The 14,906-nt window shown below is 46.2% G+C and overlaps 1 pseudogene across 1 annotated transcript; it reads left to right on the top strand.

Annotated features, from left to right (window-relative positions):
- The first annotated feature begins 1,814 nt into the window (after positions 1–1,814).
- Positions 1,815–3,241, top strand: LOC100398523 (keratin, type I cytoskeletal 18 pseudogene; annotated as a pseudogene). Its single transcript, XR_621585.5, has one exon. The product of XR_621585.5 is annotated as a keratin, type I cytoskeletal 18 pseudogene (transcript).
- The last annotated feature ends 11,665 nt before the right edge of the window (positions 3,242–14,906 follow it).

Below are 14,906 nucleotides of genomic sequence, written 5' to 3'. Positions count from 1 at the left end.
TTGGTTGCACTGTCTTGTTTTTATAAGCTGAGCAAATTCTTACAGACTTCTAGCTAGAAGTAAAACTTCTGAAAAGTTGCATCTACCCTGTCCCAAGAGATCTCACCAGAGAAAATACCAGAAGAAAGTATGTGTCCAGCAATTCTGACTAGGTCATCTATATCGAGATTTCTCAAGGTATGGTCTGGGGCTCCTGGGACTTCCTTGATGGCTCAAAATGCAAAAATGCAAGTCATTTTGATCCCCAGAATGTTGCTCCATTTCAGAGTGATAGAGCTCCTTAAAAATAATTCACTGAATGAGCTGCTGAGGGTGACTAAGCTTAGTATTCACAAATTTAAATTAGCAGATCACTAGAGTTTATGAAACACACCAATTCAGCATTCTGAGAAGTCTGACTGCCATGCAACTCTTAGAAAAATCACAAAGCTTCTACCACTACATTGGTAAGGGAGATGCTTGGTTACCAGGCATTATAAATACGGTTTTGAGTTGGTAGAGTGTAGTTAAGAGTAGCCTTTTGGCCTGGCATAGTGGCTCATGCCTATAATCCCAGCACTTTGAGAAGCTGACGGGGGCAGATCTCCTGAGCTCAGGAGTTTGAGATCAGCCTGGCCAACCTGGTGAAACCCCATCTCTACAAAAAATACAAAAATTAGCCAGGCCTGGTGGTGTGTATCTGTGGTCCCAGCTACTCTGGAGGCTGGGGTGTGAGGATCACTTGAGCCTGGGAAGTGGAGGTTGCAGTGACCCAAGACTGCACCACTGCACTCCAGCCTGGGTGACAGAGTGAGACCCTGTATCAAAAAAAAAAAAAAAAAAAAAAAAAGTAGGCTTTTGAATCAACTTACTTAGATCTGAATTCCGTCTCCCTCCTGTACTAACTGCGTGACTTTTGAGAAGTAACAATTTCTCTGTGTCTTTATTTCTTGTGTGTAAATTGGGAATAGTAACAGTACCCACCTCATGGATTGCTGAGTGGACTAAAGGACATAATTCATATGAAATCCTTAGCATAGCGACTAGCACACAATGCTCAATCAATAAAACTGTGAATCCACAACATTTCCAGTTAGTTATTCTTGCATCAAGTGGTATTTTATTAACTGTTAACTTTTACTTTTGCTCCTGGTTTTCCTGTTATGTAATTGCTTTTTAAATAATTTTTAAATTAAGTACTGCATTGTTACGTCTCGGTCTTGCTTATTTGTTCAACCAAGTGCTCTTTCCAACAGAGAAGAGAAAAAGGGTGAGGTAGAGGGACCCAAGGCTACTGCTCCCAGGTTGCCATCCTATCCTGCCTGCCCCAGACTGGTGCCACCCTATCCTGTCTGTCTCATCAAGCCCTGTAGTCCCCTGGCATAAGTTTTAGAGGCCATCCAAGGACGTGAAGCAGTCTGAGCACAGACGAGACTGGCCAGTGCCCATCCACTGAGCCCTCACACACTCTCCCCTTGGGATATGGAACCAAGGGCCAGACAATTGGGAGTCCTTAGGGGGAACCAGAGTTAACTTTTTAGTTTACAGAAAGGTTTAGATAAAGGACAGAGGAATCAGTCTGCCTCTGCCTTAAAGATTCTGGGAAATCACTCCTTTTTACTTCAGTTCAGGAAGATTCTCTGACCCAGCTTTCCTTTAATTCCACTGTTATTCAAACCAGCAGCTTAAGGCTTAGAAAGGAAAAGGCCTACTGGTTTCCTTGCTAGTCTTGCTTCCAGCAAATGCCCCTTCCCATAAGAGCTCTTGTGCAGATTTACACAAAAAAGCTGGAGGCACCTGGTTTTTAAGGTCAGAAAACACTGGTTTCGACCTTCGTCTGCGAAGCCTGAGTCCTGTCCTCTCGCTCTCTTCCCCGGGCAGCATGAGCTTCACCACTCGCTCCTCCTTTTCCACCAACTACCGGTCCGTGGGCTCCGTCCGGGTGCCCAGCTATGGCGCCCGGCCGGTCAGCAGCGCGGCCAGCGTCTATGCAGGCGCCGGGGGCTCTGGTTCCCGCGTCTCCGTGACGCGCTCCACCAGCGTCCGGAGCGGCATGGGGGTCGGGGGCCTGGCCGCGGGGATGGCCAGGGGTCTGGCAGGAATGGGAGGCATCCAGAACGAGAAGGAGACCATGCAAATCCTGAACGACCGCCTGGCCTCCTACCTGGACAGAGTCAGGAGCCTGGAGACCGAGAACCGGAAGCTGGAGATCAAAATCTGGGAGCACCTGGAGAAGAAGGGACCCCAAGTCAGAGACTGGGGCCATTACTTCAAGACCATCGAGGACCTGAGGGCTCAGATCTTCTCAAATACTGTGGACAATGCCCGCATCGTTCTGCAGATTGACAATGCTCGTCTTGCTGCTGATGACTTTAGAGTCAAGTATGAGACAGAGCTGGCCATGCGCCAGTCTGTGGAGAGCGACATCCATGGTCTCCGAAAGGTCATCGATGACACCAATGTCACTCGGCTGCAGCTGGAGACAGAGATCGAGGCTCTCAAGGAGGAGCTGCTCTTCATGAAGAAGAACCATGAAGAGGAAGTAAATGGCCTACAAGCCCAGATTGCCAGCTCTGGATTGACCGTGGAGGTAGATACCCCCAAATCTCAGGACCTTGCTAAGATCATGGCAGAAATCCGGGCTCAGTATGACGAGCTGGCTCGGAAGAACCGAGAGGAGCTGGACAAGTACTGGACTCAGCTGATTGAGGAGAGTACCACAATAGTCACCACACAGTCCACTGAGGTTGAAACTGCTGGGATGACACTCACAGAGCTGAGACGTACAGTCCAGTCCTTGGAGATTGACCTGGACTCCATGAGAAATACAAAGATCAGCTTGGAGAACAGCCTGAGGGAGGTGGAGGCCCGCTATGCCCTGCAGATGGAGCAGCTCAACGGGATCCTGCTGCACCTGGAGTCAGAGCTGGCACAGACCCGGGCAGAGGGACAGCGCCAGGCCCAGGAGTACGAGGCTCTGTTGAACATCAAGGTCAAGCTGGAGGCTGAGATCGCCACCTACCGTCGCCTGCTGGAAGATGGGGAGGACTTCAGTCTCAGTGATGCCTTGAACAGCAGCAGCAACTCCATGCAAACCATCCAAAAGACGACCACCCGCCGGATAGTGGATGGCAAAGTGGTGTCTGAGACCAACGACACCAAAGTTCTGAGACATTAGGCCAGCAGAAGCAGGGGACCCTTGGGGGAGCAGGAGGCCAATAAAAAGTTCAGAGGTTAAAAAAAAAAAAAAAAGAAAAGAAAACACTGGTTTCAATACTCCCTGGGCTACCTTCTAGTTATGTGACCTAAGGCAAGTCATTTTACCTTTCCAAGCCTCATTTTCTCATCTTCAAAACGAAGGGCCTTCATGAGAATCTCGTGAAATAATACATGTGGGGACAGCTGGCTGGCCCCACTGGGCACTTTGCAAGCACAATTTTTATGCCTGCACATAACACTCACACTCACTCAATAAGTTTCTTCAGTTTCATGTGACCTCATGGTACAATAGGAAGTTCATTTGGTCTTTGTCCCTAGTTCCCGGCACAAAGCTCCTAAAACCCTTGGGTTTTCCTGAGAGAGGAGTGCCTTCTGTTCTTCATCAGAGTCCCTTCTTCATAAGAGCCAATCTTAGTCCCAGCTACTAAGGGAAGCTGAGGTAGAAATTGAAGGCAATATTCACTTATGATATTGTTTGAGCCCAGGAGCTGGAAGCATGAGCTATGATCATGCCACTGCACTACTACAGCCAGGGCTAGGGAAAAAACGAAAAACAAAAAACATAAACACACCCAAGTTTATGCTAATGAGGTAACTGAGAATAGGACCCCTAGCCAGCCTCAGGATGGGGATAGTCACCAGAAAAACCAAGTTAATCAGTTTCAGTCCCACCCACCAACCTGAGCTGTGATTAAAACAGTTTAAGAACCTCAGCAGATGCCAAGGGCAAAGGTTCATGCCTGTAATCCTAGCACTTTGGGAGGATGAGGCGGGTGGATCACCTGAGGTTAGGAGTTCGAAACCAGCCTGGCCAGCCAACATGTCAAAACCCCAACTCTACTAAAAATGTAAAAATTAGCTGGGCACAATGGTGGGCACCTGTAAACCTAGGAGGTAGAGGTTGCAGTGAGCTGAGATTGCACCATTGCACTCCAGCTTAAGAAACAGAGCGAAACTCTATCTCAAAAAAAAAAAAAAAAAAAGAACCTCAGTATGTTTTGATAACTTCTCTGAGCTTATTTAAGATCCTTATAAGAAAAAGAAGCTGATTGATTTATATATACATTTTTAGGTGTGTGTGTGTATTTATGCATACATTTTTGGTTATATGTATGTATGTTTGTATATGTGCATATATATTGGTATGTTTGTGGAAGTGCAAAGCATACTACACAAACTATGCAAGGTGTTCAAAACATTTAGCTCTCATTAGTTAATTAAAAATTATAACCAATAAAAAACCAATCTAATAAGAAAATAAGCAAAACACATGAACCAACATTTCACTGAAAAAGATATACAGATGGCAATAAGCACATAAAAAGGTATTTGACATCATTAGCCATTAGGGAAATCTAAATTAAAAGCACAATGAGATATCACTACACACTTACTAGAATGTCTGACATAAAAAGAAGTGAGAATAGAGAGAGACTGGATCAATAATTCCTTGCTGGGAAATGTAAACGGATACAGCTATTCTACAAAACTGGCAGTTTTTTATGCAACTAATCAGGCAACTACCACACAACCTGGCAATTGCACTCTTGTGCATTTATCCCAGAGAAATTAAAACATATGTTCATACAAAAACATGTACACAAATATCAATAGTAGCTTCACTCATAATCGTTCCAAACTGGAAACAATGCAGATATCCTTCAATAGGTGAAGGATGAATCAAACTGTGGTACATCCTTACTATGGAATATTACTCAGCAATTAAAAATATGAAACTATTAATAAATGCAACAGGTTGGATGACTCTCCAGAAAATTTCATTGAGTGAAAAAGAGCCAATCTTCAAGGTTCCATACAGTATAGTCCATGTATATAACATTCTAGAAGTGATGGAAATTATAGAAATGAACAGATTAGTGGTTCCCAGGGCTAAGGATGGAGTGGGGTGTGTATGAGTATCTAAGGGGATTATGACAATCCTTGTGGTAATGGCAGTGTTCTGTATCTTGACAGTGTCAATGTCTGACTATAATGAATTTTCTGTTCACAAAAACACACAGAATTTTACCTGTAATTTTACAGGGTTCCTGGTGATGTTGAAGGCAGCAATGAACCCCAGATTAAGAAAACCTAGTCTGGGTCAAGTGCAGTGGCTTATGCCTGTAATTTCAGCACTTTGGAAGGTTGAGGTAGGAGGATCATTTGAGGCTAAGAGTTCAAGACCAGTCTGGGTAACATAATGAGACCCTTGCCTATTAAAAAAAAAAAAAACCTAAAAATTAGCCAGGTGTGGTGGCACACACCTATAGTCCTAGCTACTCAGGAGACTGAGGCAGTGGGGACTACAGTGAGCTATGATTGTGCCACTGCACTCCAGTGTGGGTGACAGAACTGGATCCTGTCAAGAAAAGAAAGAACAAAAAGGAGAGAAAGAGAGAGAGAAAGGGGAAGGGAAGGAGAGAGGAGTGGAGGGAAGGGGAGGGGAAGGGAGGGGAGGGGAGGGGAGAGGAGGGAAGGGGGCAAGCTAGTTTGCCGAATGGCTACATAGCTTACTGGAAATGGCTTTCAAGGACTCCACACCAACTTGAAGGTATAGCTTCAGAGGAAGTCTCCAACTTCTCGCAGTGGATGTCAATCCCAGGGGAACATAAAAAGTACTGGAGTTTATTATACAGATACCAGGGCTCACCTCCAGATCTGACCCAGTCAGACTGGGATACAGCTATGTATTTTACACACAAGATAGGGATGGGAAGACCAGGTAGATTAGACAGCCTTCAGCATCTACCCTCCTTCACTAATGAACATCTATTTTTTCACTTGATGAACTCAAGTAAGGAGATTACATGATTTCCAGAATGCAATTCCCTTTGCACTGGAAAGGAAATTTTCCCTTTAGACTCTGACCTAAATATACTTCATCTATTCTCATGACAAATCCAGCTCCCAAATGCCACCAAGGAAACTTTAAAATCTTTCAAACTGTTATGGAGGCAGCTCTACCACGTTTCTGTATCCTGGGCCAAATCCCTGCAGGGTCCTCTCACCTTTGCTCCATAATGCTAACTTTAAAGTGAGCATTTTTGTTTCTTTCTGCTATATCCTGTCCTGTAAAATGTCATTCACTGGTTAGAACACCACGCCTGATGACTCTCAGGTTGCCTGCACAGAGCAGCGGGATGCCCTAGCTTACCTGCAAAGAGCAGCCGGATACACTGGCTTACCTGCACAGAGCAGCGGGGTACACTGGCTTACCTGCACAGAGCAGCGGGGTACACTGGCTTACCTGCACAGAGCAGCGGGGTGCCCTGGCTTACCTGCACAGAGCAGCGGGGTACACTGGCTTACCTGCACAGAGCAGCGGGGTACACTGGCTTACCTGCACAGAGCAGCGGGGTGCCCTGGCTTACCTGCACAGAGCAGCGGGGTGCCCTGGCTTACCTGCACAGAGCAGCGGGGTACACTGGCTTACCTGCACAGAGCAGCGGGGTGCCCTGGCTTACCTGCACAGAGCAGCGGGGTGCCCTGGCTTACCTGCACAGAGCAGCGGGGTACACTGGCTTACCTGCACAGAGCAGCAGGGTACACTGGCTTACCTGCACAGAGCAGCGGGGTACACTGGCTTACCTGCACAGAGCAGCGGGGTGCCCTGGCTTACCTGCACAGAGCAGCGGGGTACACTGGCTTACCTGCACAGAGCAGCGGGGTACACTGGCTTACCTGCACAGAGCAGCGGGGTACACTGGCTTACCTGCACAGAGCAGCGGGGTGCCCTGGCTTACCTGCACAGAGCAGCGGGGTGCCCTGGCTTACCTGCACAGAGCAGCGGGGTGCCCTGGCTTACCTGCACAGAGCAGCGGGGTGCCCTGGCTTACCTGCACAGAGCAGCGGGGTGCCCTGGCTTACCTGCACAGAGCAGCGGGGTGCCCTGGCTTACCTGCACAGAGCAGCGGGGTGCCCTGGCTTACCTGCACAGAGCAGTGGACGTGCTGGTTTACAGGTACAGTGCAGTGGGCTGCACTGACTTAGCATCCACAGTTAGTTTCAGGCTTTAAAGGCAAGCTGAAGGGGTCTGAAATTCCAGCTCTTCCCTTATTTACCTGGGCATCCTCGGATACACTTCTTAACTTCTGACTTCCAGTTTCCTTATGTATAATAAGAACAACAAAATACTATCCTCACACAGGAGTTGAGAATATTGGATGAGACAACACATACATGGTTCTTGCCATAAAAAGGATATTCGGTGAAGCGTTAGCTCCCTTCCTGCTCCATGGATGTGATATAGTGGTATCTTTCCACCTACAGTGAGCTTGCCCTAAGCTCTGGAGAGCTTACCCTGCCCCCCACTCCTCCTCCCACAGGAGACCTTTTGCTTCATATGCTCCTTTTACTTCCCTGGTGTACCAGGGTCCCTGCAGTGCTACCCTGAACCTTCCTCTCCCTTGGAGGTGAGCCCCATACCTCCCATGGCACAGATCAGGGGGGACTCGCCACACAGCCTGTCAGGCTTCTATGCCTTAATGAATTCCCCAGCAGGACAGAGAATGGGGGTTAAAGACTCAGAGAGCAGTGGGATGGTGCATTTAAACTGAATCCTGACATTGCTCCAAAATGGCAGTATGTGCTGCTTGTTTGTCCCAAAGGAAGTTACGTCCTCTGACAGCCACTAGAGTCGAATCTTGAAAGAAAGGAACTAGACTTTTCCAAAAAGCAGAGATTCCTCACACATGAGGATCCCCAGGAACCATGGCAAGCACAGGCCACAGCCCTCCACTCAGGTGCCACGCCCTACCCCAGCAATATCCTTCTTGACTTAAATGCGAAACCAATGTTTCCTCTCCTTGTGCACATAGCTCTTTTTTCATTGTTGTTTTCTATTTTTTTGTTTGTTGTTTGAGACGGAGTCTCACTCTGTCACCATGGAGGCTACAGTGCCACCACACAATCCTAGCTCACTGTAGCCTAGATCTCCCGGCTCCAGCAATCCTCCCACCTCAGCCTCCAAGTAGCTGGACTTGAGGCATACACCATCAAGCCTGAGTCTTTTCAAAATTTTTTTGTAGAGATAAGATTTCATCGTGTTGCCCATTGCTGGTCTGGAACTCCTGAGCTCAAGGAATCTGCCCACCTCAGCCTGCCAAAGTGCTGGAATTACAGGCATGAGCCACTGTACCCAGCTCTTTAGCTAGATACAAAGACTTCACAGCCACCAGCATCTGTGACATCTCTCAGAAGACAAGCCCATATCTTGCCTTCTGTCATGTCTTGCAGTGGTGAAGAATCTGGACGTCACAGCCACCAGCATCTGTGACATCTCTCGGAAGACAAGCCCATGTCTCGTCTTCTGTCATGCCTTGCAGTGGTGAAGAACCTGGACTTTCTTGCTGGACTACCCTAGTAGCCTGCCTCTCTCTCACAGGGTGACCTTTGGCAAGTCATTTAAACTTCCTCAGCTGCCTCATCTATAATGTAGAAATAATACCAACAATACCTACCTCATAGCGTTATTGTCAGGACTAAATATGAGTGAAATACTCAACAACACACACATAGTTCTCACCATAAAAAGGACATTCTTAGTGCTCAGCACCTAAGAAAGCACTATACACATAGTAGCCTACTACTACTACCATATTTACTACTAGGAACCGGATGCCCATAAGAGCAAATGACTATAAAATGCGAAAAGGACCAGGCTCTCTATGGCCCCTACAACTGCTCCCCATGCTTCTACAGCTGCTGATCCAGCTTCATCTTCTTCCAGGCCAGCCATTCTGAAGAGTCTGGGAAAATTACCTCCTCTCCCCACCATCCTAAATCCAAGAACTCAATCTTCAGTAAGCAGAGTGTTTAGGGGCAGAATTATTTCTGCAGAGCCAGCAAGCCCTTATCTACATCCTTCCGAGTCAAAAACCCAAAGACGGCAGCAGTTCTCTTCAGTCAGTTCAGCTAAACTTCCTAGGTGCTGCCTGGTGTGTTCCCCGTGACTAGGGTATGGTTTATTCCTGCAGGTTAACAGTGGCTCACTCAAGGCACTTCTTTATTTTCTGCTACCTCCTCCCCATTTTAGCTGCTTGCCAACACAGTAGTGAAGAGTACACACTCTGGGTTGAGATTGTTGAGGTTAACTGCTGATCAGGCCTTCTCTGTGCTTCAGTCTCCTCCTCTGTAAATGCATACAAATTATAGTGCCTGCATCATGGGGCTGTTAGGAAAACTAAGCGAAACTTTACAGGTAAGCATTGCAGGTAATGCTCAGTACCTGGCTTATAGGTGAAAACTCAACAAAGATTAGCTCTTTTTATTATTTCCTTTCTTCTGTCCTCACTCATTCCTATCTACATTCTTGTAAAATGGAACCTCCTTTATTGTGATGTCAAAAGGAGAAAAAATTATGAGTTTATAACCACCCCTAACACACACACACACACACACACACACACACACACACACACGCTGCCCCGGGCAGCCTTCAGAGGCTGAACAACTCCATGTGGAGATGATGCTGAAGGCATTGCTAATGAAACCAAGCATTCCTTTCTCCCACTTGTAAGTGATGGTTTGGAGCTGGTGTTTCTGGGGCTGAATGGGCTCTCATGATAGAGTCAATATCTCACGTCCCCTTCACAGGAGTCCACAGTGCACTGTGGCTGAGATCAGCTGTTGTTTCTGATTTCTTTAGCACCCACCTGCTGTCTAGACTAATTTAATAGCCTCCATAGCACTGGGGAGCCGGATGCTCAGATATTTACAGGAGTGGGAATGAAGATGAGAGACATCCCAAGTGAGGAAAGTTAGCACCGATGCAGCCATACATCCAGGCGCTAAAAAAAATAAACACACAGATTACAAATCCTGGAGACTCTTCTGTTAACATCCGATTAGCCAACATGCCCCTTCAGAGGAAATCTGCTGCCTTTCTGTGCTTTCTTACAAAGTGATTCCTCGCATGACTGAAGCAATTCAAGACATGGCTCTCTGAGCTCTTTTATGGCTGGAGCTCTGTGTTCCTGACAAGGAGGTGGAGGAAGTGGAAGAAGAGTGTGGGTGCGTGCGATTATGTGCCTGTGTATGTTGTGCATGTACTCATGTTGAGGGGAGGTCTGGTGATGGGGAGAAGGAATAAAAGGTGCATTAAAAAGAATCACTCTATTCTAAGCCTTCCTGCATCTGAGCACTAGTATCCCTTTCTACCACTGGCCTACGAGGGCATTTATCGTTTTATTTATGGAGGCATTTATCATTTTGGGGATATGGGATAGATGACCTGGAAGAAATTTTAAATGTCTGACCTAGTCATGACAAATCTACCCTAATTTGCATGGGATTCACGTTCATTCCAATTGTCTTTATCGTGGCAAATGTATCAGGCTGATGCTCTATTTTTTAGTTCTCTGTTACCTTCTAGAGTCTTGTAGCCACCCATATGTTAAGCTCGGTTTTCCTACTGGAGTGTAGTGTATCCCAGTGAGCTTCCTTCTCCTTACCCCTACTGCAGGAACCTTAGACCTAGCTCTCTACTCACTCACCTCCCCCTGCCTGCATCCAGCAGCTGTCTCTCCCCATCTTTGGGCCACTGGCTTGCCTTGATTATTTGAGTCTTTATTCTGTATGTGCCTCATCATCCTAAGGACTCCTGGTCACTCAGGATAGTCTAGGCTATGCTGTGATAGCAAACCACAGTGGCTTCACTGAAATGGTTTATTTTTCATTTAACTACGTGTTCATCATAGATCAGTGGAAGGTTGATAAATATTTTATACATCACTTCTAACTATAGCCCATAAGGCAGACTTAGCCTCAAAAACCCACCTAACTGCCAGAGGCTGGGAAATGTAGGGATCAAGTGAAATTTGAAGTGAATGCCTTTGTTGAAAATGTCAGTTACATTTCCCTTTATCCCTGCTCCCCACCCCTGACCAGTCAGTCACCAATGCCTACTCACTGAACCTTCCCCATTTCTACAAAGTATGTCCATTCCTTCCCATCCCCAAAAAGATTACTGATTTCAAGCCCTTATCACCATTGCCTTCAGTGCCGACCCCAAACCAAAGCTCCTTTATCCTCATCAGATACAATAACCTTCTTAAAACACAAATCTGGTTATGCGAGTCACCCCCTTGAAACATTTCCACAGATCCCCATTACTTAGAGGATGCCTCTCTTGGCATGACCCATAAGCCCATCTCATATCAGCTCTGCCTACCTATCCCATCCCATCTCCTGACATCATACACGGGGACTGGGCCAAGAGTCAAGAGGAAATGAAAATCCCACCCATCTCCACTTGCCAAGCCTTGATTTCTGGTAACAGGCTGCAGCTTCTGGAGAAAAGGATGCCCATTTCTTTCTAAGGAACTTTTTCTAATTCAGACAAATGCACTCCATGCTCATGAAGCTGAATTCACCTGGAAAGTGATATATTTGTCTATTTCACACAAAGTATGTATATGGGCTAGCAGTATAGGCAGCTAATGGTACTCCAAATTGAGCATCCCTTCTCTCACCTCCAGGCACTGACACACGCTATTCCTCTACTACCAAAGCCAACCCCACCCCGCCCATCCTGCTGGCATGGTAAAAGTTTCCTAATCCTTGAGAACCCTTCTCAGATGCATCCTCACACACTCCTAGTCAGAGGTAATCATTTCCTCCTGGTCTCAATTTAGATTTCTCAAAGACAAACCCTAACATAAGGATAAGGCTGCAGGTGGCCTATTGGGGGGATTGTCCTTAGGAAGCACAAATAAAGAAATGGTGAGGCTGGGTACAGTGGCTCACGCCTATAATCCCAACACTTTTGGAGGCCGAGGTGGGCGGATCACAAGGTTAGGAGTTCAAGACCAGACTGGCCAACATGGTGAAACCCTGTCTCTACTAAAAATACAAAAATTAGCTGGGCATTATGGTTCATGCCTGTAATCCCAGCTACTTGGAAGGCTGAGGTAGGGAAATTTCTTGAACCGGAACCTGGGAAGCCGAGGTTGCAGTGAGCCAACATCGCTCCACTGCACTCCAGCCTGGACTGCAGAGCGAGACTCCATCTCAGAAAAAAAAGAAAAAAGAAAAAGAAATGGTGAAAGTGAGGTAGCAAAAGAGAAAAGCCAATGAAGTGAGTTAAAAAGGAGGTAACTACTTTCTACAACTGAGGCTCATTCCCACAGGGAAGCCCTTGAGAAACCATGAATAATATGCTTACCGGGAAAAATGGAAGCTGGCATATTTATCACCGAATCCTGCTCCTTATCATTTGAGGGTTGCCTTTCAGGTCATTAAGCCTGCAGTACTTCCTGGCTCTCCTGAACAGGCTGAACATCCTCATGGTCCCGGCAGGGGAAGGCTGTAAGCCCATAAAGCCGCTCTTGACTCCGCCCTCTAGGCGCTCAGCTTCTGCTCAGGTGGCCTTCCTTTTCCATCAGAGATGGGTTGCATCTACAGCTGAGTGGCTTTCTCAGCCTACTTCCTGCCAGCAGAAGTTGAAAGACCCACAGGCCTCTTTTCATTTTGAATGATCTCTGTTCATTTCACTTCAATTTAATACAATTCCTTTTAAAATATGTTTTTTATGTATCAAACTATATTCCACTCCACTGGGCAAATGCCACATCTGGATTTCTTTCTGAGATAGGCCCTGTTCTATCTTGTGCCAGGTGTGAGGCCACTGCAGGAAAATGCCCTTCAAAGTCTTAGAAGTTCTGCTGTCAGGCACATGTGTAAGAGGCACACCACTACAATTGTTAGAAGTACTATTGTCTACCTGATGTCTACGAGACACACAATTAATTCTGTACTTCAGAGTTCTGAACAACAGCTTTCACAGGCACACCCCTGACTTTTATTTTACTCTAAGACCTTGTTTTACTGCCCGGAGTTTGATCTTTTCCCTGACACCATTTCTCGCTTTGAAGTCCCTTTGCTGGCTTTTGACTGGGCCCTCTATATTGCTCCTAAACTTTGCTTGAAAACATAACAGTCTCCTTTTTAACTCATCTCTATCTCTACCTGATCATACATTACTAAAAGAAACCAGTTGGCACTTTCCATATTCTTCCTAGAAATCTTCTTAACCATATCTACCAGTTCACTAGATACATTTGCTACTGTTTACATTATTCTAGTTAACTATTGGTATGGTTTAGCTATGTCCTCACTCAAAACTCATCTTGAATTGTAGCTCCCACAATTTTCACGTGTGATGGGAGGGACCCAGTGGAAGGTAATTGAATACGGGGGTGGGTCTTTCCCATGCTATTCTCATGATAGTGAATAAGTCTCTTGAGATCTGATGATTTTATAAAAGGAGTTCCCCTGCACAAGCTCTCTTTTCCCTGATGCCATGTAAGATGTGACTTGCACCACCATGATTGTGAGGCCTCCCCAGACATGCAGAACTGTGACTTGATGAAAACTCTTTCCTTTATAAATTACCTAGGCTTGGGTATGTCTTTATTAGCATCATGAGAGCAGACTAATACAACTGTGTCCCCAAACTTTTCATCACCACATACTTGAGTTGCCCTTTCTCCAGCCTTCAAAATCAGCTTACTGACTGTCCTTCAATTTTTCACAACTAGTCTCCATGGGACTCCAAGCTGCTGTCAGTCCCCAAACCAATGCCATATGAGTGATGTGAACAAGGGATTTATTATATAGATTACACCTTGCACAGCTGTGGGAGAAACCAGTGAAGTGGAAGTCCTGAAGGGAATATCTGCGACATCAGAGAAGAGTCACCAAGAGGAGCTGGTAGAGCCTGGGCAGTGGCGGTGGGTCAGCAGGGCCAGTGGTCAGGATGCGAAGTGAGGACATAGAGGAAACATAGAATTCATAAACCTGAACCCACTGGGCAAACTGCAACCCACCTGTCTCTCATCACCTCTACCTCAAAGATGCAGGTTCCCTTGCCACAAAGACATACCTGTGTCTGGTTCAGGAGACTGAAAGAGGAGATTGTGTGGGATTCCGAGGACCTGCAGCTTCGCTGCTGCCCCATGCTGACAAGGTGAGTGGCAGATCAGTCAGGAGTGCATACGCTGCAGCAGCGCCTGGTCCCCTACCCTACCTCCAGAGCAGACCTGCTGAGGTTCTGTCTCACCTTCCAAATCTCGGGCAGATTTCTCTTGCAGTCACTCCTAACCCAGAAGTGTCCCAGAAAAGGCACCTGGGAAAAGGGGTTCAGGTTAGTCCACAAAGAGTAAAACCATCACAAAGGCTCCAAGCTGATGGTTCTTGTGTTAAATATTTATTTGTATAAATATTCTTATCATTAGCCTAAAGCTTGTCACATAGCAGGTGTCCCACCAATGTTGTTTAACAGAAACTTGGTTTATATACCAGATTGAATGCTCTGCCTTGTTCTCTAAAATATTTCCCTCCCCCACATAAATGATGTCTTTCTTTTGGTAGAGAGAAAATAACCTTCTGCATCAATCTAATATTTGATTAATTTTCTTTTCCCTGGAACAGACAATTTATAGCTTAAAACTAAAGCACTCTACATTCTACTTACTCCAGGAAAAAGCTGCATTAAAATCCATTTGAACTTAGGAGTAAGAAGAAAGATGAGCTCACGGTGTTACCATTTTCCATGGGGCCTGAATGAGAGGGCAGGGTTCATGCTTGAACATTTTCTCCTCATTAGCACTTCAGCTCCTGCGCTTAAGCTCTGAGCCCCACCTCCTGACCTGACTCAGACAAGGGGAACTGAGTGATGAGGTGATAATGAGGAGAAAATGTTCTGCCCT

The sequence above is a fragment of the Callithrix jacchus genome, chromosome 1 (assembly GCF_049354715.1).
Source record: "Callithrix jacchus isolate 240 chromosome 1, calJac240_pri, whole genome shotgun sequence".
In the NCBI taxonomy this organism is placed as follows: Eukaryota; Metazoa; Chordata; class Mammalia; order Primates; family Cebidae; genus Callithrix; species Callithrix jacchus.
Note: the sequence above shows the minus strand (reverse complement) of the source record. Positions and strands in the feature narration are given on the sequence as shown.